General features: G+C 44.7%; 3 long non-coding RNA genes across 3 annotated transcripts in view; 2 read left to right on the top strand and 1 right to left on the bottom strand.

Moving 5' to 3' along the window:
* LOC310702042 overlaps positions 1-25,384 on the top strand; it is a 111,956-nt gene that overhangs the window by 63,636 nt on the left and 22,936 nt on the right. The window lies entirely within an intron of this gene.
* On the top strand, positions 1,012-5,210 carry LOC310702191. The gene is made up of 3 exons (XR_014523340.1): positions 1,012-1,308; positions 1,973-2,080; positions 5,141-5,210. It is a non-coding gene; the product is annotated as an uncharacterized lncRNA (long non-coding RNA).
* LOC310702261 lies at positions 4,891-6,452 on the bottom strand. The gene is made up of 2 exons (XR_014523413.1): positions 6,025-6,452; positions 4,891-5,202 (listed from the first exon to the last, which is right to left on the bottom strand). It is a non-coding gene; the product is annotated as an uncharacterized lncRNA (long non-coding RNA).

Here is a 25,384-nt window from a genome sequence, read left to right as displayed (position 1 = left end):
AGGGTTCATATAGAATCCCATACACAAATCACATGAGCCCAGTCAGCATCTGGAAGTATTAATGTAACCGTACCATATTAGTCTGTTTCTCCAAGTCTTTGCACTCAGATTCCAAAATAAAAGGGCCTCAGTCAACTGACTAACCAGCCAAACTTCCTGTGTTGTTGTTGTTGTGGTTTAGTTGTTTAGTCATGTCCGACCCTTCGTGAACCCTGGACCAGAGCATGCCAGGCACTCCTGTCTTCTACTGCCTCCCACGGTTTGGTCAAACTCATGCTGGTAGCTTTGACAACACTGTCCAACCATCTCGTCCTCTGTCGTCCCCTTCTCCTTTTGCCCTCCATCTTTCCCAACATCAGGGTCTTTTCCAGGGAGTCGTCTCTTCTCATGAGGTGGCCAAAGTATTGGAGCCTCAGCTTCACGATCTGTCCTTCCAGTGAGCACTCAGGGCTGATTTCCAGAGCCAACCTTCTCATATTGGATGCGGTTTGGCTCCAAGAAATATGGAGGTGGCCAGAATATCTGTTCATGGGATTGCCAGGAATGAGAGTCTGTCTTGCATGTCTGTTGTCTCTCCATGTCCCACATCTTTGAGTAAAGTTGAAGATACGTGCAATATCAAAGGACCACTTATTTATCACTCATGGAGAACATAAACACATGGCTGTGCACATCATTCATTCCACTATGAGCAGCAGTGAGATACAAAAGAAAGCTGCTAACACAATGATTCGGGAATATGGGCTGGCCAGAAGTCACCCATTGTGTTTCATCTGCAGGCTGGTTTAGAGTTGCCTGCTCGGCACATTGTACTATTACAATTGAAACCTGGAGGTGAACAGAAAACCCTCGTAAAATAGCATCAGGCATCCTCCACGGTCCGCGACATTCTGTACAGCATGCAGCTGATTCCTCAGCCCATTTGGATTTGCCCTAACAATCAGCACTTTATGCCTGAAAGGGCCCAAGACAACCATCGCCTTCACTCTCTGCTGCCCATCCGAGTGACCCAAGCATACTGCCAGAGGCTCCTTGGACCTTTCAAGCCCACCAGCATGAGGCAAGAAGCCAAGAGGGTTCCTCCCAGCCATATATAATGAATATCTTGAACCCAGCTCCTCAGACTGAACAGTGTGTTCCTGCCTGTCCTGAAAACCTGTGGTTTCTCAGCTGCTAGCCTTTGAAAGCTGTCTCTCCATAAAAAAGGCATTCCAATGGAGCAGAGCTTGTTTCTTGGTAATCAAAGGCCACGTCTGCTTCAGGTCTGGCTACTTACATTCTGTGTTCTGCTTTGCCTCAGGACTGGAGGTAAATATTGCCTCCATCCCCCATCCCAGGAGATTTAAAAGAAGAATAAGCCACTGTTTTAGATAGGTTGACTCTATTAGTAGCAGGAGAGATATACTTTGGGGTGGTAGGGAGGAAATGCCTTCTGCCAAGAGTTTGCAAATCCTTGTGATGGGGTGAGCTTAGAGCTCATTTCAGGACAGAGTTAAGCTTCCATTGAGTGAGGAAGCTGCTTTTCTTCTGGGAGCGCCATCTTTGGGAAAAAGTTGATTCTGTTGTCTGGGCGGAATGTGTTGATAGACTAAGGGCCCAGGAGCATGCTATGAAACTGCATAGAGTTTCCCCATCTGCAGAGGTGTAAATTTAGTCAGACTTTCTGAGGGGGAAAGAATCCTACCTCTCTAGGATCTATTCTGACAGCTATGTGTGCCCACAGGATTTTATGAGTTGGGACATTGAATCAATTGGTCCCTCCACAATTGAAAAAAAAGGGGTTTCGCTTGGTACTATGCTTTTCAGTATATACAGGAAAGAAAATAAATATAAATGAGGGAAGTGGTAGGATTCCCAGGACTTCAGACCCCTCGTCTACCTCCTAATGAAGCCCCAGATTTGGTGACCAATGTGTGAAGGTGATGCTTTCAGGAAGAAACAATAGAACAAATTTTTGTGCCTCCTACAACAGATGCTGTGAAATGCAGACTATGCAGGTCATTTCGTTCTGGCATGCCATGTGTACCAAATGATGTCACATGTGACGGGTCATTCTGTGTAATGGCAGAAAGAGTTAAAGGTAAGGCATCTTTTCTATGTTCCTCTTTTTCTATGCTGCAATGAGCACTTGTCTCTTCTATGCTCTGGTAACCTCTTCATTTCTCTGATGAAAATGGGAATATCACATTCCACAATGGCAATTTTATTATTTATACCCCACACAGCTTACTGGGTTGCCCCAGCCACTCTGGGCAGCTTCTCACATGCATAAAAACATAATAAAACATTAAACATTTTTTAAAAAAACTTCCCTATACAGGATTGCCTTCAGACGGCTCGGAAGTCCTCCTTACCCTCCAACATTTATCTGATGAAAATAGGGACATCCTAAGAAAAAGCGGGACATTCCAGAATCAAATCAGAAACCAGCTTCTCAAAGTCAGGGACGTCCCTGCAAAATAGGGATACTTGGAGGGTCTGCTAGGTTAGATTACTGCAGTGCATTATACGTGGTGCTGCCTTTGAAGACAGTTAGGAAAATGCAGCTGGTCCAGAATTCAGTGTGGGGATGTTTAGGATAGTTGGCAAGGAAATATTTCTTAAGTGTTATCCTTCCTTCACTCCCCCTAGTGAGTGATGTAGCAGAGCAAATCCCCTTCTGTACTCATGGAAGCTAGTTGATAGATTTCTTTGAATCTCCACAAAATGACTAATCTACTCTGGCTTGCCCAGATGGATTATTTCTGGTGTCCCCTTTTCTTCCTCCTAAAATATAATAAAGACTCAGAAGTCTGTCTTTAAAAGTATAACAATAAGTTTACTCACAAGTTGTTCACAGTACACATCCTGGAAGGCAGGCTTTAAGCTTCAGGTTACAAACATACAATGTGGCTTACATCCTTTGTGAGGATGGGCACAAGTGCTGCTGGCTGAGAGCCAGCAGCCAACAAAATGGAGGGATCTGAATCGAACAGAACTGAGACAAAATGGCTGTGTGACTTTGCTTTTACAGAGTCACACTCATTTGCTGAGTCACTTATGGGGGAACAGGAAGCGACACACATCCCACATTCAGCTGTCAGACTACTCACCGGGGCAAGACAGTTGGAGCATATAACACCAATCCTGGCCTAATTACACCAACAGCCAGTCAGTTTTTGGACCCAATTCGAAGCGCTGGTTTTAACCTATAAATCCATACATGGCTCAGGACCTCAAGGACGGCCACTCCCCATATGTATTGACCTCCTGGACCCTGCAGTCATCATCTGAGGCCCTTCTCTATGTGCTTTCTATGCAGGAAGTAAGACAAAAATGATCCTTTTCTGTAGTGGCTTCTCATTTGTGGAATGCTCTCGCCAGACAGGCTCTCCTGCCACCATCATTATATAACTTTAGATGCCAAGCAAAAACATTCCACTCCTCCCAGACCTTTGGCTTATTAAACAATCTATGGCCTTTAATAATGTGTGTGGGGGGGAGGTTCTTTGTTTTCATTTGTTATTATGGTATGTATGTTTGTGTTTTTATATTGTAAGGCATCCAGTGATCTTTGGACGAAGGTTGGTATAGAGAGAGTTAATAAAGAATAAGAATAACCTTGAGCAGATCAGGGTGAATGCTTAATAAATGGAAGAGCCCAAAGTTTTGCTAGTGCATAATAAAATTACTGTGCATAATAAATTTACTACATTCAGTTATGATTTTCTGGTCAGGCTCTGAATTCTCTTGATAATGTAAGGAGTAACATCTTCCTAAAAATCACTGCAACCCCGTCTCCCCACCCACAAGGCCGGGGTTGCTGTACGTTAGAGTAACCTGGTGGACAAGCAGCGGCAAGGACAAGTCCATCTGCTTCATCCAACCAAGTCTCTGTTACACATGCCAGGTTAAGTCCTCCATCCAGTCATGGATGGCAGTGGTCTTACGAATCATTGACCTGGCATTGCATAGCAGCACCTTCAGGTCATGTGGGTATCCCTTGCTGATTCCAGTATCCGTCTGGTCAAGACCAGACATGGAGGCAGGGATAGTCCTCAAACAATGACTAAACCTGCCTCCTCGGTAATGACATGGTCTGGTCTTAGCATAACTCCTCCTCCTGCCCATGATCACTGAGATCAGTTGTCCCAGTGCATTCCCCCCCCCCCCCTGTGGAACTTGCCCCAGCCATTTTGTTGACTGGGACCCACTCCCAGGCAGCCCTGACCCCTCCCCTTAAGAACAAAATAAAACTTAATTAAAAAAAACACACACACACAAAACCAATACAAACCAAAAACAGTAAAAATTACAAACATACCAAAATTAAACATTCCCAAACCCGACTAAACATCCATCCCACCCCCCACACACCAAAAATAATTTTAAAAGGTAAAAACAAATTTTTTAAAAAACATATTTAAAAGAACTCTGTGCTGTTCTGAGTTCTCCTGGGCAACAACAGCAGCAGCGGCAGCAGTCCCTATGAGGCCTGTCAGGCCCCGCCTAGGCCAGGTGGTGAGTGGCAGGGACAGAACCTGCAGGCACTCAGACATTTCCAATGAAAATGGAGTATTAGAAAGCTTTTCCCCAACTCCATTTTGAACATGTGGATTCAACTGTGCAGGTGGGGAGATTCATGGACATATCAATGCAAGACAGACTGTGCAACAGTCTTCCAGCAGTACTGGAAGAGCTGCTTCATTAGAGTCTTGAATGCCAGCTTTATACTTATATTAAACCACATTACATAGAGGGACCTTGCTTAAGAAGATGAAATGTTGGAGAGGGGCAGGAAAGTAAGGTTTCTGCTTCAAGGAACTAACTGGCATGTCACTTGGAAAGTAGCCTATTTTTCAGTCTGAAGGAAAGAGATTTGGGATTTATCTTAGACAACAGTGGTGGAAATTGTGAGATGTAAGGGTTTGTTTTATGTGGACATGTATTTTGCACATGTTTTAACATTATTTTATTTTAATGTTGACACTTTAGTTGTTTTAGCATGGGGAAAAAATCAGTTTTAGGTATGCATTTGTCAATGGAGCTTAAAATGGAATTTATTTCAATGTGCTGTGAGCTTTGTCTGTTCTTTTGGTATGAACTATGGACTTGACTCACTAGTTAGTATCAACATAAGCACTTCTCTTTCTCTCGCCAGATCCAACAAACAAGTTGCAGATCAAATTTTGTGGCGAAGGTCATTATGAAAAATTCTGCGGACTAGAAGAAGATAAAGTTAAAATACAATGCTGTGATGATGACATGTGTTTTGACTGATTTTACCGTTCTATTCTTATATTGTTTTAACCCATCCAGAAACCTCTTGGTAAAGGGTGGGTAGCCAATCTTTCTCCTTCTCTTTCACTTTCTCCTTTGAAAAACATAATATTAGAACTTTTCATACCCTTTGCTTTTGAGGGATGTCTGGTCTTCCTCCTGCCATTGCAATTCAAATGACAGAGCAAACACAGAAAAGCAACAAACCCCAATCGTCACAACTTTGGTGGTTTAGGCATTGGGTAAGCTTAGCCTTGGTTGGGGGGGGTGGGTTGTCCCCTGGCCTTCCACTCCAGAAATAGGGTATGCTGTTAAAGGGGTCCATGATGGAGTTGCGTCTGTCCATTTGCCCAGATGGGGGGAAGGGCTTGGGCCTCAGCGTTCCTAGGGGTGGGGATCCCTGCAGGGACCCCCCTATTTGATGTAAGTCATGGGACTCCCCACTGCCAGGTTGACCCTGATGTCATTTCCGGTAGGCAGACAATAAATGCTTACACAATGCCTATAGGCAAACTACTTCATCTGTAGTCAATAAAGTTGTGGCCTGATTTGATCTCACTCCACTGTGTGGCCTCCTTAATTGGTAGCTCACTTGAGCAGAGGAAGGCTGCACACCCTGGGCCTGTAGACTCTGGGAAGCTTCCAAGAGAATATAAAAATATATAAAACCATCCGGCATTGAAAACTTCTCGATACAGGACTGCCTTGAAATGTCTCAAAGTCAGTCCTTAATTGCCTTGTTAGAGTATACCATCCCATACTCACAGTCAAGATGGTTAGGGAGGAGGCTGGAGCCACTTCCATCCAGACTCTCCTAGGTCATTGTCCATCAGATTCTCATTTCATCTCTTCCTGGAGCTCATGTAACCCTGTTCTTCCCAACCGCTCCTTGGTTGGAGAGCTCAAATGTTTTCTGTTCTCTTTCTTGAACATTGCAATGTAACTGGAATGTAGCAAAGCTTTTAAGTAGTTTGGACTGGTGGGAGTTCTAGGTGGCCAATCAAGATAGAGATCAATAATAATAGTTAAAATTACTGCTAGTTTTGCATGCAGAAATAACGTGAGAATAATAGCTTGTAATAATTGTTTTACCTTACATATCAATGCTTTCTTTCATTAAAGTTTAAAAGTGAAGTTGTCGTCTGTATTTTATTTTGGTTCCTGTGTAATTATTGTACCTTGACCACACAAGAAATTGCTGTGCAGTGGTACCTTGGTTCTCAAAATCTACCCATTCTGAAAGTCTGTTCCAAAACCAAAGCATTCCAAAACCAAGGTGTGCTTTTCCATAGAAAGTAATGCAAAAGGGACCTCCAAGATGTTATTGTTTGCAGACCATAAGGTCATCTGCGGGGCATACCAGGAGAGGCAGTCCTATAGGTACGAGTGTCCCAGGTCATATAGGGCTTTAAAGGTTAGAGCCAGCACCTTAAACTTAACCCTGTACTCCACTGGGAGACAGTGCAGCTGATATAGCACTGGTTGGATGTAGTCCCATGGTGAAGACCCTATAAGTAGTCTTGCCGCAGCATTCTGCACCCGCTGGAGTTTCTGGGTCACCTTCATGGGAAGCCCTGCATAGAGTCAGTTACAGTAATCAATCCTGGTGGTTTGGATCATAGTGGCTAGATCAGGGTGAGAAAGATATGGAACCAACTGCTTGACACGGCGGAGATGGAAAAATGCTGCCTTTGCTGTATCTGTAACCTGCGCCTCCATAGAGAGGGAGGCGTTGAGGGTTACACCCAGAGTCTTGACAGAAGGTGCTGGCACTAATTGCTCCCCTGCAAGGGATAGGAGTTTACCCCCCAACCCCATGTCGTCTCAACCCAACCAGAAGACTTCTGTCTTTAAAGGATTTAGCTTCAACCGGCTCCCATGCAACCATCCAGCCACAGTTTCCAAACATCTGGTCAGTGTATCTGGGGCTGAATCAGGATGGCCATCCATCAACAGATAAAGTTGGTGTCATCAGCATATTGATGACAACCCAGCCCGAAGCTCCGAACAAGCTAGGCAAGAGGGTGCATAAAGATGTTAAAGAGCATTGGGGAGAGGATTGCGCCCTGTGACACTCCACACGCCAAGGGGTACCACGACGACAACTCCTCCCCTAGCACCACCCTCTGTCCCTGACCTGAAAGGAAATAGTGCAACCATTGTAAGACTGTGCCTTGAATCCCCACGTCTGCAAGGCGATGGTCCAACAGTACATGGTCAACCATGTCGAAGGCTGCTGACAGATCTTGAAGAAACGGCAGCCCAGACCCACCTCAGTCCAGCTGCCTACAGAGATCATCTGTTAGGGTGACCAGGGCCACCTCGGTCCCATGTCCAGGGTGAAAGCCAGACTGGAATGGATCCAAGGCCAATATTTCACCCAGAAACCTATCAAGCTGTTCAGCAGCCGCTCTCTCAATTACCTTACCCAGGTACGAGAGGTTCGAAGCTGGGCGGTAATTGGATAGATCTGGAGGATCTGATGATGTTTTCTTTAAGAGCAGGCGCACCACTGCCTCCTTCAACTCCCCTGAGAATGTCCCTGTGCCAAGGGACAAATTGATGATATCACCCCGGGGGACCCGCACCTCGTTCGGGCACACTCTAATCAGCCAGGACGGGCACAGGTCAAGGGGGCAAGTGGTGGGCTTTCCAGCTTGGAGTAGTCTGTCCACATCGGCTGGGAGTATCTGGTCGAAGTGGTCCAGTGTAGGACCAAAGACCATCGAGGTGCCTCCAGTTCTGTTGCTGTATCCAAATTGGCGGTGGAGTAGCAAGACTTTATCCGAGCTCGCAAATGTCTCACAGCTATGAATCAAATTCGTATTTAAATTTGGTTGTTCCTCTGGGGACGTTAAAGACCTAATTATACTAAAATGTTGTGCCGGGTGAGAGCTAGCGGATGCGATGGAAGCTGAGAAGTAAAACATCTTAGCAGCTTTCACTGCCATCTCACAGGCTTTCATAAGCATCCTATAAGATGTTCTTGAGGCTCCATCACGAGCACGCCACCATATTCACTGTAGCCATCTAAGGTCTCCCTTCATTTTCCAGAGCTCCTCGGTAAACCAAGGGGCCCTGTTTCAGTGGGGTCGCGGAGGGTGCCTAGGTGCGATCTCATTGATGGCTGCCAAGAGCCAGTTATTCCAACCCTCAACGAGCTCATCTAATGAGCCGCTAGGGGGAGCAGGGTCCCGCAAGTCCTGACGGAATCCATCAGGATCTATCAGCCTTCGTGGGTAAGCCCAAATAGGCTTGCCACCCAGGCAGGGGTGGATGGGAAGTCAATCCTAGCTTTCAGAGCGTAGTGATTGGACCATGGGACCACCACAGGGTCTGATCATGTCTATACCTGCGCCAAAGATCAAGTCCAGCGTGTACTATCCAGAGTCCCTATCCAGAGACTATCTAGAGCATGTATTATCCAGCACGTGCTATCCAGCGTGATCAACTCCTGCCTGGAAACCAGTATCCCCACTGTGGAAGTACGTGTGGATCTAGAATTGGCCTCCACAATCACTTACGGACTCGTTGTTAAAACCGTGTTTATGGAAGACAGTCTTACTCGGCTACAAGTGATCACCAAAGAAGAAGTAAGAAGATCCGGCGTGTACTATCCAGAGACTGTGAATCTGTTAACTCTCTCTTTTCTAGTGTTTCTTCTGCTAGCTATTCCCCATCCAGTATTTCCCTGCCTTCTGAACTATGTCCCTCTGCAAACCACTGTTCCAAATCTATACTGAAGGAATGGGTTTCTGTGCAGTCAGTTTGAAACTGACCCAAAATCCGCATTTTTCCTTCTCCGAGGGAGCATTTCTAAAATGCATTAACTTGAGCTGTTCAGCAAATGCATAACAGAAACCCAGCTGTATAAACAAGTGCTCAAAGCCGTCTCCCTTATCAGTCTGTGGCGGCAATGTATGGCCTTGACTGTTCCAGTGGAGCAGGAATGGCGCATCTGGGTCTTATCTTACACTGAGGCATAGACCTTGTCATCGACCTGGGAATGGCGCCAGGAGTTGGTGACCTCTTACTCCAAGATAAGATTGCCGGAACAGGAATACCCTTATATGGTCAAGAGTACAGGAAGAGGAAAACCCTTTTATGGTTAAGAGTACCGGAGCAGGAACATCTGTGATGTCAACCTGCGTGTATAAGCTGATGTGGCTGAATTCCTGGGGAAGGGGGGAGAGGGTGCCTGGAGGATATACCGTATTTTTCACTCTATAACACGCACCAGACCATAACACGCATGTAGTTTTTAGAGGAGGAAAACAAGAAAAAAAATATTCTAAACAAAATAGTGGATATATGATTTTTGTGGTTCATGCTGTGGCCACAGACATGTGATCTGACAGTGAGTTTGGAGTAGCCCAATGCAAAAATCCTGAGGATCCATGTGGATCCATGCTTTGTAACCACGGAGGAGGGAAGGAAGGGGAACCATGGATCCTCTGCTCACGACTGCAGCAGATCCCCCCCACCCCACCCGCAGGCATTCGCTCCATAACACACACAGACATTTCCCCTTACTTTCTAGGAGGAAAAAAGTGAGTGTTATGGTGCAAAAAATACGGTATATACTGCATGAAATTTCTCATTTCTTTGGACTTGCTGTGAGCTGACCACACAAGTGCCTTCTGCTATCCGGAGAGCAGAATAAACTCTTTCTCTGAACCAACCCTCGGTGTCATTTGACTTCCTTCCTCCCATCCGGGAGCAACGCTCACCCTACCAATTGGTAAAGTCCAATAAGACTACAATACTGTCCTCCTGCTCCTGGGATGATTCAGGAGGAAGGGGTGGCTCCCACCATTCTTCCTCAGTGCAGCCCTCCTCAGCATGGTCCCTGACACCCAGCCCTCAAGGCATGCCTCTGAAAACCAGTTACTGAGAATTAAAAGTCAGGAGAGTGCTGTTACACTAAGGACCTGCTTTCTGTCTTCCTCCAGGGATGTAGTTGGCTGGTGTTAAAACAAGATGCTGGACTGGATGGGACACTGGTCTGATCCTGTAGGTACTTCTTATGTTCTTATCCAATGCATTCTGTGCAGCATCCAGGTGATCTTTCAATCTGTTTGTATTTCTCCCATTAATGAGTCCATTGTACCACCAAATAAGCTAGAGGAAACTGCTGCCCACATCTCCTGTGTCCTTCAGAGCCACCCCAAAATATTGCTAGAGACATATAGGTAAAAATGAAGAGACTCCTCCGTCATATATGGTGGTGTTCAAATGAAAATCTGTACATAAATCATGGCTCAGAGTCCCTAAATTACATGAGCCCAGTCAGCGACTGGACTTGGCAACCCTAGAGTATTAGCTAAGCCGTAGCTTTTTATTATTGGCACCCGCCCTGTGGAACGCCCTCCCACCAGATGTCAAAGAGAACAACAACTACCAAACTTTTAGAAGACATATGAAGGCAACCCTGTTTAGGGAAGCTTTTAGTGTTTGATGTATTACTGTATTTTTGTATTTGGTTGGAAGCCGCCCAGAGTGGCTGGGGAAGCCCAGCCAGATGGGAGGGGTATAAATAATAAATTGTTGTTGTTGTTGTTCGAATCAGTGCTACTTTTCTAGATTAAGAGGTGCTGGAACTAACTGTGAATGCCTCTCTTGTTCTCATAATGGCAATGGCACCCACCTGAGAGGCGCCAGAACTCAGTTCTGGTGAGTTCCAGTTGGGGGGGAACCTCAATTAGGATGTTTCTGCAAGTCTGCATTGATCATTGGGGACCCTTCCAACTCTACAATTCTATTATTCCTTTCGGACATGGGGTGATTGGGGAAACAAGTCCTGAGTGGCTGAAGTAAGGCTGCCATATGTATGATTACCGGGATTTCAAAGGCGGGATTGACGTCTGGGGAAATTTCTGAAAGGTGGTGCTTTGTCCTGGATCTTAGAAGGCTAAGAAGATAAGAGAACGCCTTGTGTGTGTTCTGATTTATTACCCACACTCTGCATCGCTTCTGTCCGCTGTATTCGCTCTGCTAAACTGGCCAAAGAGGGCAGAGAGGACGTTTCCGTGATCCCCAGGGAGCAGAGTTGCGCAATGAAAGCCTGCAGGACTCCATGTTGGCCCTCTTGGCGGCCATAGGTTATGGGCAGTTTGCCAACGCTTTGAAGCTGTTGCAGGAGGAACGTCCCATGTGTGGATGAAGCCAGCTGTGAAGACGCTGGGGCCAGCTAGAGCTTTGCTTCCTTTGATGCTGAAAGGAGCTTGCTGGGAGAAGAGGCTGATCTGCCGGAAGCCGGAGGGAGCTACTGCCGTTGTTCGTGAGTACGCTCAGCCCCGGGGGAGGAGATGGCTCAGTCCCAGGAACATGGCTTTGAGCTTAAGCTGCCATGTGAGAAGCTGACTAGCCAAACGTGGCTGGAGTGGAGCTTTGAAGCAGAATTGTCTTTAGTCGGAGCCAGGCTGTGGCACGTTGTCCAGCCGGTGCCTAAGGCAGCTGGGGCGGTTGCAGATCAAGGTGAAGCTGAGAAGCGTGTGCTTGTGTTTTTGGCTGAGAACGTGGGTGCTGATCTGAAGCCTATTGTTCTGGGTGCAAGGAAGCCAGAGGCCGCTTGGCTAGCGCTCCAGGAAGCTTGTGAAGCTGGAGTCGGAAGCAAGGGCCGGGAGATGGCTGCATCAGAACAGGAGAGGCAAGATGGCGCTGGCCACCTTCGTGAAAGCCGGTGCACAGCTGGGAAAAGCTGGGAGGCCCCTGAGGGGGGCGAAGGGACTGTTGCTGCCACTGCTGTTGCTGCTACGTTTGCAGAGTCTGAAAGCTGCGTGGGAGCTGCAACATGTCTGCGGGAGGAGCCTGGAAAGAGGCAAAGTGCTGGGAGCCCTTTACCCATCAGAGGGGGTGCAGGAAAGCGTCCTGGGAGCCCTGTGAGAAGTGGGGGGGGGCAGTGAGCAGTAAAAGTTCAGAGAAGCCTCTTTTTCCAAAGGCTGCCAAGAGTTGTTTGCGTCGTGAGCCGAAGCCTGGGAAGCTGGATAGAGCTGGAGGCTTCAAGGTCAGCCACCTGCTGCAGAGGGAGATAAGCGCTGCAGAGCTGTCTGGGAACGCTGAGATAAGTCCAGTCTTCAGGGCAACTGAAAGAGTTGCGGCTACCACTTCCGGGGGCGACGCGAAACAGCAATGGCGGTCCTTTTCAGTCTCTGAAGAGGGGCTCCGCAGGAAAGGATCGTACGCTACGGCACAGCGACGATCCATCAAGAAAAACCACGAGCAGAGTGAGCTCGTGGCCGTGGGACTCGGCGGGCACCTGGAGCGACCCCCAAAACGAAGAAGGGACCCCGTAAGGGGCTCCGGAAGCGCGGAGGGGAAGCGGTGCTGTGAGTTCATCGCTCTTTCTGCGGGAGCGAAGCCGCGCGGCTGCTGCTGATGAGCGCTGACCTTTCTTCCTGGAGCATTGGATTCTAAATCATCTACTCATGAGTAAGGATTACTCTTATTGGGATTACAAATTCAGAATTTGGCTGAAAGCGAGGGACGAAAAAAGGAAGTCCGTCTCTCGGCAAATGCTTAAAGATCAAAGGCAAAGAAACTGACAAGCTGGAAGCAGTTCAAAGGGATTACAAATTTGGAATTATCGTGCGTTAGCAGAACTGGCAATTGAAAAGGTAAAGGCAAGTTTTTTTTTATTTCTTACTGTATTGACTCAAACTGGGGACTTTCTCCTCTCTGTGGATTATAAAAGCCTAAGAAACCAAACATCGGGCTGACAGGAGGAAAGAGAACTGTCATTGCGGAAACTGTATCTAAAATAGAAACTGTTATTTTTGGGAGCTTTTGGAAGATACAAATAAGGAACTGTAACTGGCACCTTTTGGATGAGACTTTGTGGTAACTTGAGAAATGCTCTGTAAGCTAAGAAAAAGTTTTTGAAGGATTTTGAAGGATTGTTGTTAAACTTTTTGGGACTGCAGGAACTTTAATGGTGGACAAACTTTTCTTTTTCTTTCCTGAACTGTAACAACACTCCCTCTAGTGGAGTTTGGGATTTACAAGTGCTTGGGAAAAAACTTTATTTTGACTCTCTGCTGTTTTTTAATCTACGCTGGGGGACTGCCTTTCCCATGGGAAACCAGACAATTTGACCTTGATCCATAGACAGGTGTGGAATGAGTGGCCCACTGAAAACAAGATATGCAAAAACGAAAGCAGGGAAAGCTCAACTTGTGCAAACAACTTTGACTGCTCAGACACGCAGATCATCTGTTCCAGCTGTATTAGAGGAAGCTGAACAGCCAACAACAGAGGATATGACTACAGGAGGAACTGGCAATCTTTTAAAAGAAATGCTAGATCAATTTGCAATTTTAAATAAGAAGGTGGACGATCAAACGGCAAAAATTAATCTAGCCACATCCTCTATTACAAAATTGTCTGAACAAGTGGCACAACACTCAGAAGCAATTGGAAATCTCAAAGAAGCAGTTTCTGAGAGTCGGAAATTGGCTGAAGCTGCCAATTTAAAGGCAGACCACGCAAATCAGAAAGTTGAGGAAATAAAAGGGGAGGTAGGGCCACTACATAAACACATCAGTGACCAGCAGGCCTATCTGTCTATGGTGGAACTGAGAAATCGGGAAAATAACTTGAAATTACGATTTATCCCAGAGCTCGAGAAAGAAGATTTGATTGGTTATTTGACAGTAGAGTTCTCTAAGTTCTGGGGTATAAAAGTAGACGAGGAATTTAAAATAACAACTGCATTTAGACTGGGGAAAGCAACAAGGAAGGACAGACCCAGGGATTGTTTGATCATTTTGAGATCCAAACAGGAGAGAGACAAAATATTGGACCTTCATTTTAAGAAATCACTTGAGATCCAAGACAAAAGAGCGGAAATCTACAAGGATATACCAAAACAACTTTTGGATCTCAGAACTGTGTACACGGATCTGGCAAGACTATTGAGAAGCAACGGGATACCCTACAGGTGGGAGTTCCCTCAAGGTTTATCTTTTAACTATAAAGGAAAGAAAATTAAAATTAAAACAAAAGAGGACAACCAGAAGTTCCTGCAAGACCACGGAGAAGACCTTCAAAAGGGAATAGCAGCTCCTTGGCCTTTACCACAGCCTGGAATAGAACCAACACCTCCTCCCTCGGGTCCGGAAGAAAAGGAAGACACCCCATAAAGAGTAACAACAGACTGATTCAGGATGTCTCTGCAGCTGTATAGTTGGAACATTAATGGCGCAAATTCCCCGGAGAAAAGGAAAAGGATTTTTCATATCTTGAAAAAAGAACATTTGGATATAATTTGTTTGCAGGAAACACATGTGACGAGACTCCATAGAAAAGTGTTAATTAACAAAAGACTGGGCCAAGAATTTATTTCATCAGACAGAGTCAAGAAGAGAGGCGTGGTGATCTATGCAAAGGAGAACCTGTCACCGAAATTTTTGTTTAAAGATGAACATGGACGAATCCTGGCAATTGAAATACAAACTCAAGGAGAAAAAGTCTTGATATTAGGAATTTATGCACCAAATGAGGGGAAATCGGAATTCTACAAGAAGCTGCATGAGATATTGCTGGACTATCTGGACTACTCTAATATTATAATGATGGGAGATATGAATGGGGTGGTCTCTACCCTTATGGATAAGTCTCAAAACCAAAACTTAATTAAAGACGGCAGACTACCTAAAACTTTTTTTGAACTGACAGACAATATGGATTTGATTGATACTTGGAGGACAAGGAACCCTCTAGGTAAAGAGGGAACTTTCTTCTCTGAGGCCCATCTGTCATGGACAAGAATCGACCAAATCTGGACAACTAGAGGGCTGGCACCTAAGATTACAAGAGTGGAAATCTGCCCAAAGACCTGCTCCGACCATAACGCCCTGAAATGGAATTGAGATTTACCCCAGCCGGTTCCTTCAGATGGAAAATGAATGACAACCTGTTAAGAGATCAAGAGATCGTAAAGAAGGCCCAAAAAGCTTTAAAGGACTATTTTGAAATTAATTTGAACACCTCGGTGGAAAAGAGAATAATCTGGGACGCAAGTAAAGCTGTAATGAGAGGGTTTCTGATACAACAGAATACAATTAAGAAAAAACTCTGGAATGGAAAAAAGGATAAGATATTGGAGAAGATAAGAGATGGTGAGAAAAAATTGAGACTAAAACCAAAATCAAAAGAGATTTTGAGAGAAATTAAATTCCATCAATCACAATATACGAAATTGATAAATCAAGAAGTGGAATGGAAAATTAAACAAATGAAACAAAGATCTTTTGAATCAGCGAATAAATGTGGAAAACTGCTAGCATGGCAGTTGAAGAAAAGACAAAAATTGAACTATGTAACCAATCTAGAGGTTGAAGGGAAAAATATTCAGAAACCAGGTGAAATTAGAAAGTGTTTCCAGAAATACTTTAAAAAACTATATACGCAAGGGCCCGAGGAAGTGTTTGAGATGGATCAATTTATAAAAGCTAATGGTCTACCAGAACTATCTCAGGAAAAGAGATTAATCTTGAACCACAAAATAACACAACAGGAAATTGAGGATGCCATTCAGAATATGCAGTTGGGCAAATCTCCAGGCCCAGATGGACTTACCTCCAAGTATTATAAGACATTAAAAGACTATCTGATACAACCATTAATGGAGGTTTGTAACCAGATCATGGAAGGAGGGAGAGCACCGGAAACGTGGAAAGAAGCATTCATTACATTGATACCTAAAGTGGAAACTGAAAAGACTCAACTTAAGAAATACCGTCCCATCTCACTCCTAAATGTGGATTACAAAATATTTGCAGACATTTTGGCAAGTAGACTGAAAAAGGTATTGAATGAAGTAATTCACAAGGACCAGGCAGGCTTTCTCCCAGGCAGACACTTGTTTGACAACACTAGGAACATTATTGATATCCTGGAACTTTTGCAAACCAATATTAACACTAAAGCAGTGTTAATTTTTATCGACGTGGAGAAGGCCTTTGACAACATTTCTTGGAAGTTTATGAAGAAAAACTTGGAAGGGATGGGAGTGGGACGGGGGTTTGAAAATGGTCTAGAAGCAATTTACTCAGAACAAAAAGCTAAGTTGATTGTGAACAATGTAGTGACAGAAGAGTTCCAAACTGAAAAAGGAACACGGCAAGGGTGCCCTCTCTCCCCCCTATTATTTATCTCAGTCCTGGAGGTGCTTTTGAATATGATTAGGAAGGACCGGCAGGTACAAGGAGTACAGGTCGGAGCGAAACAATACAAACTGAAAGCTTTCGCAGATGACTTGGTGTTAACACTACAGGAGCCAGAATCTAGTACAAAAAGAGTCTTAGAACTGATTCAGGAGTTTGGTCGGGTGGCGGGATTTAAGTTGAATAAACAAAAAACTAAGGTATTGGGGAAAAAATTGACAACTTCAGAAACAGATGGGTTTCAGAGGGAAACAGAGTTAAATGTGGTTAAAAAAGTGAAATACCTGGGGGTTAACTTGTCTTCAAAAAAATTGAATCTATTCAAAGATAATTATGAAAAATGTTGGCTAGAAGTTAAAAAAGATTTTGAAATTTGGTCAAGATTGAAACTTTCCTTGTTGGGCCGAATAGCAGCTATAAAAATGAACGTTTTGCCAAAGATGTTGTTTTTGTTTCAAACCTTACAGATCGTGGACAGAGTGGAATGTTTTGGAAAGTGGCAGAAGGATATTTCAAAGTTTGTTTGGCAGGGCAAAAAGCCCCGAATAAAGTTTAAAATATTAACTGATGCAAAAGAAAGAGGGGGGTTTGCCCTGCCAGATTTAAGGTTATATTATGAAGCTGCAGCCTTCTGCTGGATGAAAGATTGGTTGTTGCTAAAGAACACTGATGTCCTAGATCTGGAAGGGTTTAATAATTCGTTAGGATGGCATGCGTATTTGTGGTACGACAAGGTAAAAACACATAAAATGTTCAAAAACCATATTGTCAGAAAAGCAATATTTATAGTCTGGACAAAATATAAAGACTTGTTAGAAAGTAAGACCCCGAGGTGGTTATCACCAGTGGAGGCCAAGGCTCGGAAAAAACCCAATATGGAGGCCGGCTGGCCGACATATGGGGAAATAATAGAAAAAATTGGAGACAATTGGAGGTTACAGAGCTATGAAAGACTAAAGAATAAGGTGCAAGATTGGTTTCATTATGCCCAAATTCAGGAAGTGTTTAAGATGGATAAAAAAACAGGTTTCCAGGTGGAAAAATCGAAACTAGAGACAGAATTGTTAGAACCAAAGGCTAAGCTTTTATCAAGAATGTATAACTTGCTGCTTAAATGGAACACTCAGGATGAGATAGTTAAATCAGCCATGATAAAATGGGCTCAAGACATTGGGTACAACATTATGTTTGAAGACTGGGAAAAGTTGTGGACCACCGGTATGAAATTTACAGCATGTAATGCCTTGAAAGAAAATATTATGAAAATGATATACAGGTGGTACATGACCCCAGTCAAGCTTGCAAAAATATACCATTTGTCGGATAACAAATGTTGGAAATGTAAGGAGGCTGAAGGGACTTTCTTTCACTTATGGTGGACTTGTCCAAGAGTGAAGGCATTCTGGGAAATGATATATAACGAGTTAAAAAAGGTGTTTAAGTACACCTTCCCTAAGAAACCAGAGGCCTTCCTACTGGGCATTGTCGGCCAGAAAGTGTTAAAGAAGGATAGAACGTTTTTTATGTACGCAACTACAGCAGCAAGAATCCTTATTGCAAAGTACTGGAAGACACAAGATTTACCCACACTGGAAGAGTGACAGACGCAATTGATGGACTACATGGAATTGGCCGAGATGACTGCCAGGATCCGAGATTTGGGAAAAGAAGCAATGGAGGAGGACTGGAAAAAATTTAAGGATTATTTGCAAAAGCTTTATAAACTATATGAATTATAAGAACTCGCACGATTTGGAAAGATTAGCTCCAGTAATGAGAGTGGATGACATATGAAACTAAATAATAATTATTGAAAGGACCAATATTTAAATGTTTAAAATGATATTATATTTGTTTTTTTAATAGTAAATTGATAATAAGTAATTTAAACTAAAAAGTAAGCTTTTGGAAAGTATAAAAGAAACACATGAAACAAGGTTATAATTTGCTGATATTTTTATTGTTAAGAATGCATTTGAAGGGAGATATGGGGAAGTCCGATAGAAAACGGAAATAAGTACTGGAATGATCTATTTTTTTTCTTTTTCTTCTTTTTCCTTTTTCTCTGTTGTTGATGTTCTTTTTCTCTTTTTTATATAATTGATTGTATACCTTTATTTGGAAAAAAGCAATAAAAAATATTTATATAAAAAAAATGAAAGAGTTGCGGCTACGGAAGCTGCCAAGTACAGGGGCAGCGAGAAGTTTGTTGCCATGGCAACGCTAAAGGACAACTCCAGCAAGGACAGGGTGTTGCGCTGGATTATAGATTCAGGAGCCAGCCATCACCTGATAGGAGCGCCACCTGCTGGCAAGCTGCGGAACTGCAGGGCTGTTTCAGCTGGGACAATTATTGAATTCGCTAATGGGTCACAAAGGCCAGTGTCTAACGTTGCAAATGTTTATGTTTCCTTTTTGCAGGCGGAGCTGGAAGTCTACGTTGTGCCAGAGATGCATTGTTGTCTGTTATCTGTACCTGCTCTTGTAAAGGAAGGGTACAAAGTTTGTTTTGAAAATGATGTCTGTTCCATTTTCAGAGGGGGGAAACAGCTTGTCAACGTGGAATGCATGAACAATCTCTTTGTTCTGGAGACACCTCTGGAGGGTGGGGGGGAATGCCAGAAGAGCACAGGCGCAGTGTGCTAGTGTTCCCAGCCATGATTCTTGTGTTCATCTGTGGCACAAGAGGATGTTACACAGCTGTTTGGAAGATGTTCAAAGGCTGCCCAGCTGCACTAAGGGTTGCAAACTCAAAGCATGTGGGAGATCCCTAGAGTGCAGGGCATGCAGAAAAGTAAAGGTACAAAGGTGCAGTTATCCCAGGGTGGAGAGGGTAACCACAAAACCTTTTGAGCTTGTACACACAGACCTTGCAGGACCCATGGAGTGTCAGAGTCTGGGTGGGGCCAGGTTTGTGCTGACGCTGACAGATGATTTTACTCAGAATGGGTGGTTTTTCTCGCTGAGAACACAAGGGGAGGCGGCGCAACTGATCAAAGATTGGGTTGCGGAGGTGGAACTAAGGTTCTCCACCAAGGTGCAAGGGTTCAAGAGCGACCGTGGGTCACAGTTTACTGGGTCTGCTCTGAAGGAGTTTTTCAAGCAAAAGGGAATTCGTCACCAGGTGACGGGTGCTAAGTCTCCTCAAGAGAGAGGCGTGGCAGAGCACAGGAGTGAAACACTGGCTGAAGCTGTCAGGGTTTTGCTGTGTGACACTGGGCTGCCTCAGAGCTTTTGGAGTGAAGCTTGGAAATCTGCCAGCTTTATCTTTAACAGGTCCTACAACAAAGTTGTAGGTGACACACCATTTTTTCTGTTGCACCGGAAAAAGCCACAGGTGCATTTCTTCCGTGTGTATGGTTCCAAGGCTTGGGTGCCTATACCAACAGCTCAACGGAAGGAAGGTGGTCCAAGGTACCAGGAAATGATCTTCTGTGGGTATGAACCTGCGACAAATGGGTGGAAGTTTGCATACCCAGGGGGTGATCAGACCAAGCTTCTGGTCAGTAAGCATGCTGAGTTCTGTGAACAGGATGGTTGGTCAAGACTTAGTGATGGTCCTGATGTTCTCTCAGAATGTCTATCTGATTCTGAGGAGGAAGGAGAGACAGAGGCAGAGCCTGTTGCTGAGGACCAGGTCTCTGATGAGGGTCAAGCACAGGGGTAGGTTTCTCCACAGGCTGTTAAGAGAGAACCCAAGAGTGAGCCTTCATCTCCTGTTAGCGAAGTCCAGAAGGCCCGAAGACGCAGCAAGTCAGAGGGGGAGTCTTCTGATGTAGGAGACACGCTTGCTGACCCCAGTAGGTCAGGAGGAACACCTGAGTTTGTGCTCAGACGATCCGCACGCACAACAAAAGGGGTGCCACCTGAGAGGTTTGAGGTCACCAGTGCGTGGGTTGGTTTCGCACAGTGCGATTCTGGGAGTGTTGAAGGGGTTCAACAGTTGCCTGGGACAGATGCCAGTGGGAGGCAAAAGGCAATGGGAGGTGAGTTGAACTCAAAGAGGTCTGTAAATAGGTGTTCACAGGTTCCCTCAAGATGCAAGACGAGAGGGGGTGTTAAGGGTTTCAGAACTTACAGGGTTAAAGAGTTCTGAGTGACGTCTCACAGCTTGAGGCGTGGTTACAGACACATACGGGAGTGGTTTACTCTGAGTGTCTCAGTGTCTCGTACGCCATGCGAGAGGGAAGAATGTGCGAGCTTTCGCCGGGGTGATTTATGCTGTTATACTACACGATTACCCCTTCATGGATCACTGCCTTGCCGTGGCGAAGGGGCTTGAAGAACTCAGAGAAGCTATGAACTACGCCGAGCAGGGCACTCAAGATGAACAGGTCATAGTGGAGAGTTTTGACCAAACGTGATCCACCTGGAGTAGGAACCGGCAAGCCACTCCAGTATCCCTGCCAAGAAAACTCCGTGGACAAAGACAACAGGCATATAAAAGTTATGACGCTGGAAGATGAGCCCCTCAGGTCGGAAGGTGTCCAACATGCCACTGGGGAAGAGCGGAGGACAAGTACAAGTAGATCCAGAGCTGATGAAGTGGCTGGGCCAAAGCCGAAAGGACGCTCAGTTGCGGATATGCATGGAAGCGAAAGGAAAGTCCAATGCTGTAAAGAAAAATATTGCATAGGAACCTGGAATGTAAGAACCATGAACCCGGGTAAGTTGGATGTGGTCAAAAATGAGATGGCGAGAATAAATATTGACATCCTGGGCATCAGTGAGCTAAAATGGACGGGAATGGGCGAATTCAGTTCGGATGACTATCATATCTACTACTGTGGGCAAGAAACCCGTAAAAGAAATGGAGTGGCCCTCATAGTCAACAAAAGAGTGGCGAAAGCTGTACTGGGATGCAGTCTCAAAAATGATAGAATGATCTCGATACGACTCCAAGGCAGACCTTTTAACATCACAGTAATCCAAGTCTATGCACCAACTACTGGTGCTGAAGAAACTGAAATTGACCAATTCTATGAAGACTTACAAGACCTTATAGAAGTGACACCAAAGAAGGATGTTCTGCTCATTATAGGGGATTGGAATGCTAAAGTAGGGAATCAAGAGATAAAAGGAACAACTGGCAAGTTTGGCCTTGGAGATCAAAACGAAGCAGGGCAAAGACTAATAGAGTTCTGCCAAGAGAACAAGCTGGTCATCACAAACACGCTTTTCCAACAACACAAGAGACGACTCTACACATGGACATCCCCAGATGGGCAACATCGAAATCAGATTGATTATATTCTCTGCAGCCAAAGATGGAGAAGCTCTATACAGTCAGCAAAAACAAGACCTGGAGCTGACTGTGGCTCAGATCATCAGCTTCTTATAGCAAAATTCAAGCTTAAACTGAAGAAAATAGGAAAAACCACTGGGCTGGTAAGATACAATCTAAGTCAAATCCCTTATGAATACACAGTGGAAGTGAGGAACAGGTTTAAGGATTTAGATTTGCTGGACAGAGTGCCTGAAGAACTATGGGTGGAGGCTCGCAACATTATACAGGAGGCAGCAACTAAAACCATCCCAATGAAAAAGAAATGCAAGAAAGCAAAGTGGCTGTCCAACGAGGCCTTACAAATAGCGGGGGAGAGAAGGCAAGCAAAATGCGAGGGAGATAATGAAAGATACAAGAAATTGAATGCAGATTTCCAAAGAATAGCAAGGAGAGACAAGAAGGCCTTCTTAAACGAGCAATGCAAAGAAATAGAGGAAAGCAACAGAATGGGAAGAACCAGAGATCTGTTCAAGAAAATCGGAAATATGAAAGGAACATTTCGTACAAAGATTACCATAATAAAGGACAAAAGTGGTAAAGACCTAACTGAAGCAGAAGACATCAAGAAGAGGTGGCAAGAATACACAGAGGAATTATACCAGAAAGATATGGATGTCTCATACACCCCAGGTAGTGTGGTTGCTGACCTTGAGCCAGACATCCTGGAGAGTGAAGTCAAATGGGCCTTAGAAAGCACTGCAAATAACAAGGCCAGTGGAAGTGATGGTATTCCAGCTGAACTGTTTAAAATTTTAAAAGATGATGCTGTTAAGGTGCTACACTCAATATGCCAGCAAGTTTGGAAAACTCAGCAGTGGCCAGAGGATTGGAGAAGACCAGTCTACATCCCAATCCCAAAGAAAGGCAGTGCCAAAGAATGCTCCAACTACCACACAATTGCACTCATTTCACACGCTAGCAAGGTTATGCTTAAAATTCTACAAGGAAGGCTCAAGCAGTATGTGGACCGAGAACTCCCAGAAGTGCAAGCTGGATTTTGAAGGGGCAGAGGAACCAGAGACCAAATTGCAAACATGCGCTGGATAATGGAGAAAGCTAAAGAGTCCCAGAAAGACATCTACTTCTGCTTCATTGACTATGCAAAAGCCTTTGACTGTGTCGACCACAGCAAACTATGGCAAGTTCTTAACGAAATGGGAGTGCCTGATCACCTCATCTGTCTCCTGAGAAATCTCTATGTGGGACAAGAAGCTACAGTTAGAACTGGATATGGAACAACTGATTGGTTCAAAATTGGGAAAGGAGTACGGCAAGGCTGTATATTGTCTCCCTGCTTATTTAACTTACATGCAGAATTCATCATGCGAAAGGCTGGGCTGGATGAATCCCAAGCCGGAATTAAGAACGCCGGAAGAAATATCAACAACCTCAGATATGCAGATGACACAACCTTGATGGCAGAAAGTGAGGAGGAATTAAAGAACCTCTTAATGAGGGTGAAAGAGGAGAGCGCAAAATATGGTCTGAAGCTCAACATCAAAAAAACGAAGATCATGGCCACTGGTCCCATCACCTCCTGGCAAATAGAAGGGGAAGAAATTGAGGCAGTGAGAGATTTTACTTTCTTGGGCTCCATGATCACTGCAGATGGTGACAGCAGTCACAAAATTAAAAGACGCCTGCTCCTTGGGAGAAAGGCGATGGCAAACCTAGACAGCATCTTAAAAAGCAGAGACATCACCTTGCCAACAAAGGTGTTAGTATCTCAGCTTACAGTCAGAGGTAACTGGCCTCCCCCGAGGCAATTAAGCTGGATACTTGATGACCTCTCCGCTGCGTCTCCCGGAGCTAGGTCATAACTCCCGGCGATTCTCCTCATCAATCAGACGAGGGGAACACACCCTCCGCTACTTTGTTTCTCTCTCCCTCCCTGCATTGTCCCCAGGAAGGGGAAATGAGACAGACAGGAGTCCTTTTACATGTTTTTTCCTGTCACTCATCAGTACATAGAAATGCGTCTGTTCCCTTCAGACTCCATCAGAAGAGACTCATACTCCTCCCCTGTACTTCCAGCACAGGTCAGATGACACTCTGAGCTAACATCCGGTGCTCAGTACAGAGAATAGGCTCCACCTTTTCTCCAACAGTACATCTGCAAAACAACAGCATCCTGTTTTGCATTCCAGCCACCTGGAGCTGGCTTTTGCCTTGGTGCTTTTCCCCAACATACTCCCCCAAAAGCATCAATTGGCAAAACATGATCCAGAGAAGAGAACAAACAGTTGTTATACACATAACAGTCCCCTGTTGTTTCAGTTCCACCCTTGGAACTCCCCACCACTGGTTTCACCAGTGTACCTCTCTGGTTGTCTGGCTTCCAAGGAATGAGTGCTTCTGCATTACCTTGGCTAGCTACTCTCTGTTGTGTCTTTGTCTCTGACTTAGACACAGCTTTAATCTGCTTTGAGTTGTTAACAATAGCAACACATGCAACAGCTAAGTTAGCAAACTCTTTTGAGTACCTCTTTGGTGGTACACCCTTTGTAACTCTCTCAGACCTGCGTATGAGGTTCTGACTCTCTGTGCTCACTGGTTCAACCTCTGGACTCTGTTGAGAACCAGTAGCAATGGCTAACAGTGGTTCTTCCTTCACCTGTGAAGGTCTATCCATTGTGTGAGACTTTCTCTCAATGACTGTTACAACTGAACTCTCTGAGCTATCCGTGTCATCATCATCTGTACCACTGTAATCTGTGACATCAGAAAAATCATCATCATCTGAATCGTCACCTGTGGGAAATGTGTGTTCTACTACCCGCTCTTGTACCGGAGCACTCTCTAGGAACTTTGTGAGAATCACCTGACCAGATTCAGACAAAATTACTCTGTAGAGACCCTTTTCATATCCCAGAAAAATGCCTCTGGCATTCTTTACTCCACCTGGAGCTTCTGTTCTCACATGAGACCCGAAAACCTTAAAATAGGCAACAGAAGGTTTTCTATTGAACAGCTTCTCAAAAGGAGAACATCCCAACTCTGTTGAGACTTTTCTCAACCACACATGAAGATAGGACGCTAGCGACTCTGCCCAATAGTCATGTGGCAAATGTGAACTCAGCAATTGCGCATGCATCCCCTTTTGCAATTCTTTGTTCACCCTACCACAGACCCCCCTGTTCCACGCTTCGGTCGAAACAGCAACTTTGTGGTCTATTCCTCTTCCATCCAGGAACTTCTGAAACTTCTGTAACAGAAAAACTTGCTTCTCATCTGTGAAAAGACAATCAATGTTAGCATCATGCATATTCTTAACCTTGTCACAAAACTCCTGAAACTTTTCTAAAGTTTCTTGCGGTTTCTCCATCAAATAAACCCAAGAATAATTAGTAAAACAATCCACACACAAAAGGTAATATCGTGCATTGCCCCTAGATGGTTCTAGAGGACCAATCACATCAGCATACACCCACTGAAATGCTCTGTTGACCTTCGGCACCTTCCGGGCGCTCTTGGTCACACCTGCAAGAGAGATTTCGTTAGAATCAGAAGAATTACATTTCATGTAATCACTTTGATCAAAAGTCAACAAATACAGTCCATCTTTCTCTCTGGCAGTAAGAAACAGTTCTCCATCTTTGTAGATCTTGCAGCTTTTAGCATCATAGGACAGTTTCAGTCCTTTCTTTGCAATCTGCGACACACTCAGCAGATT

Source organism: Podarcis liolepis, assembly GCF_965112155.1.
Source record: "Podarcis liolepis genome assembly, chromosome: 2".
Classification (NCBI taxonomy): domain Eukaryota; kingdom Metazoa; phylum Chordata; class Lepidosauria; order Squamata; family Lacertidae; genus Podarcis; species Podarcis liolepis.
Note: the sequence above shows the minus strand (reverse complement) of the source record. Positions and strands in the feature narration are given on the sequence as shown.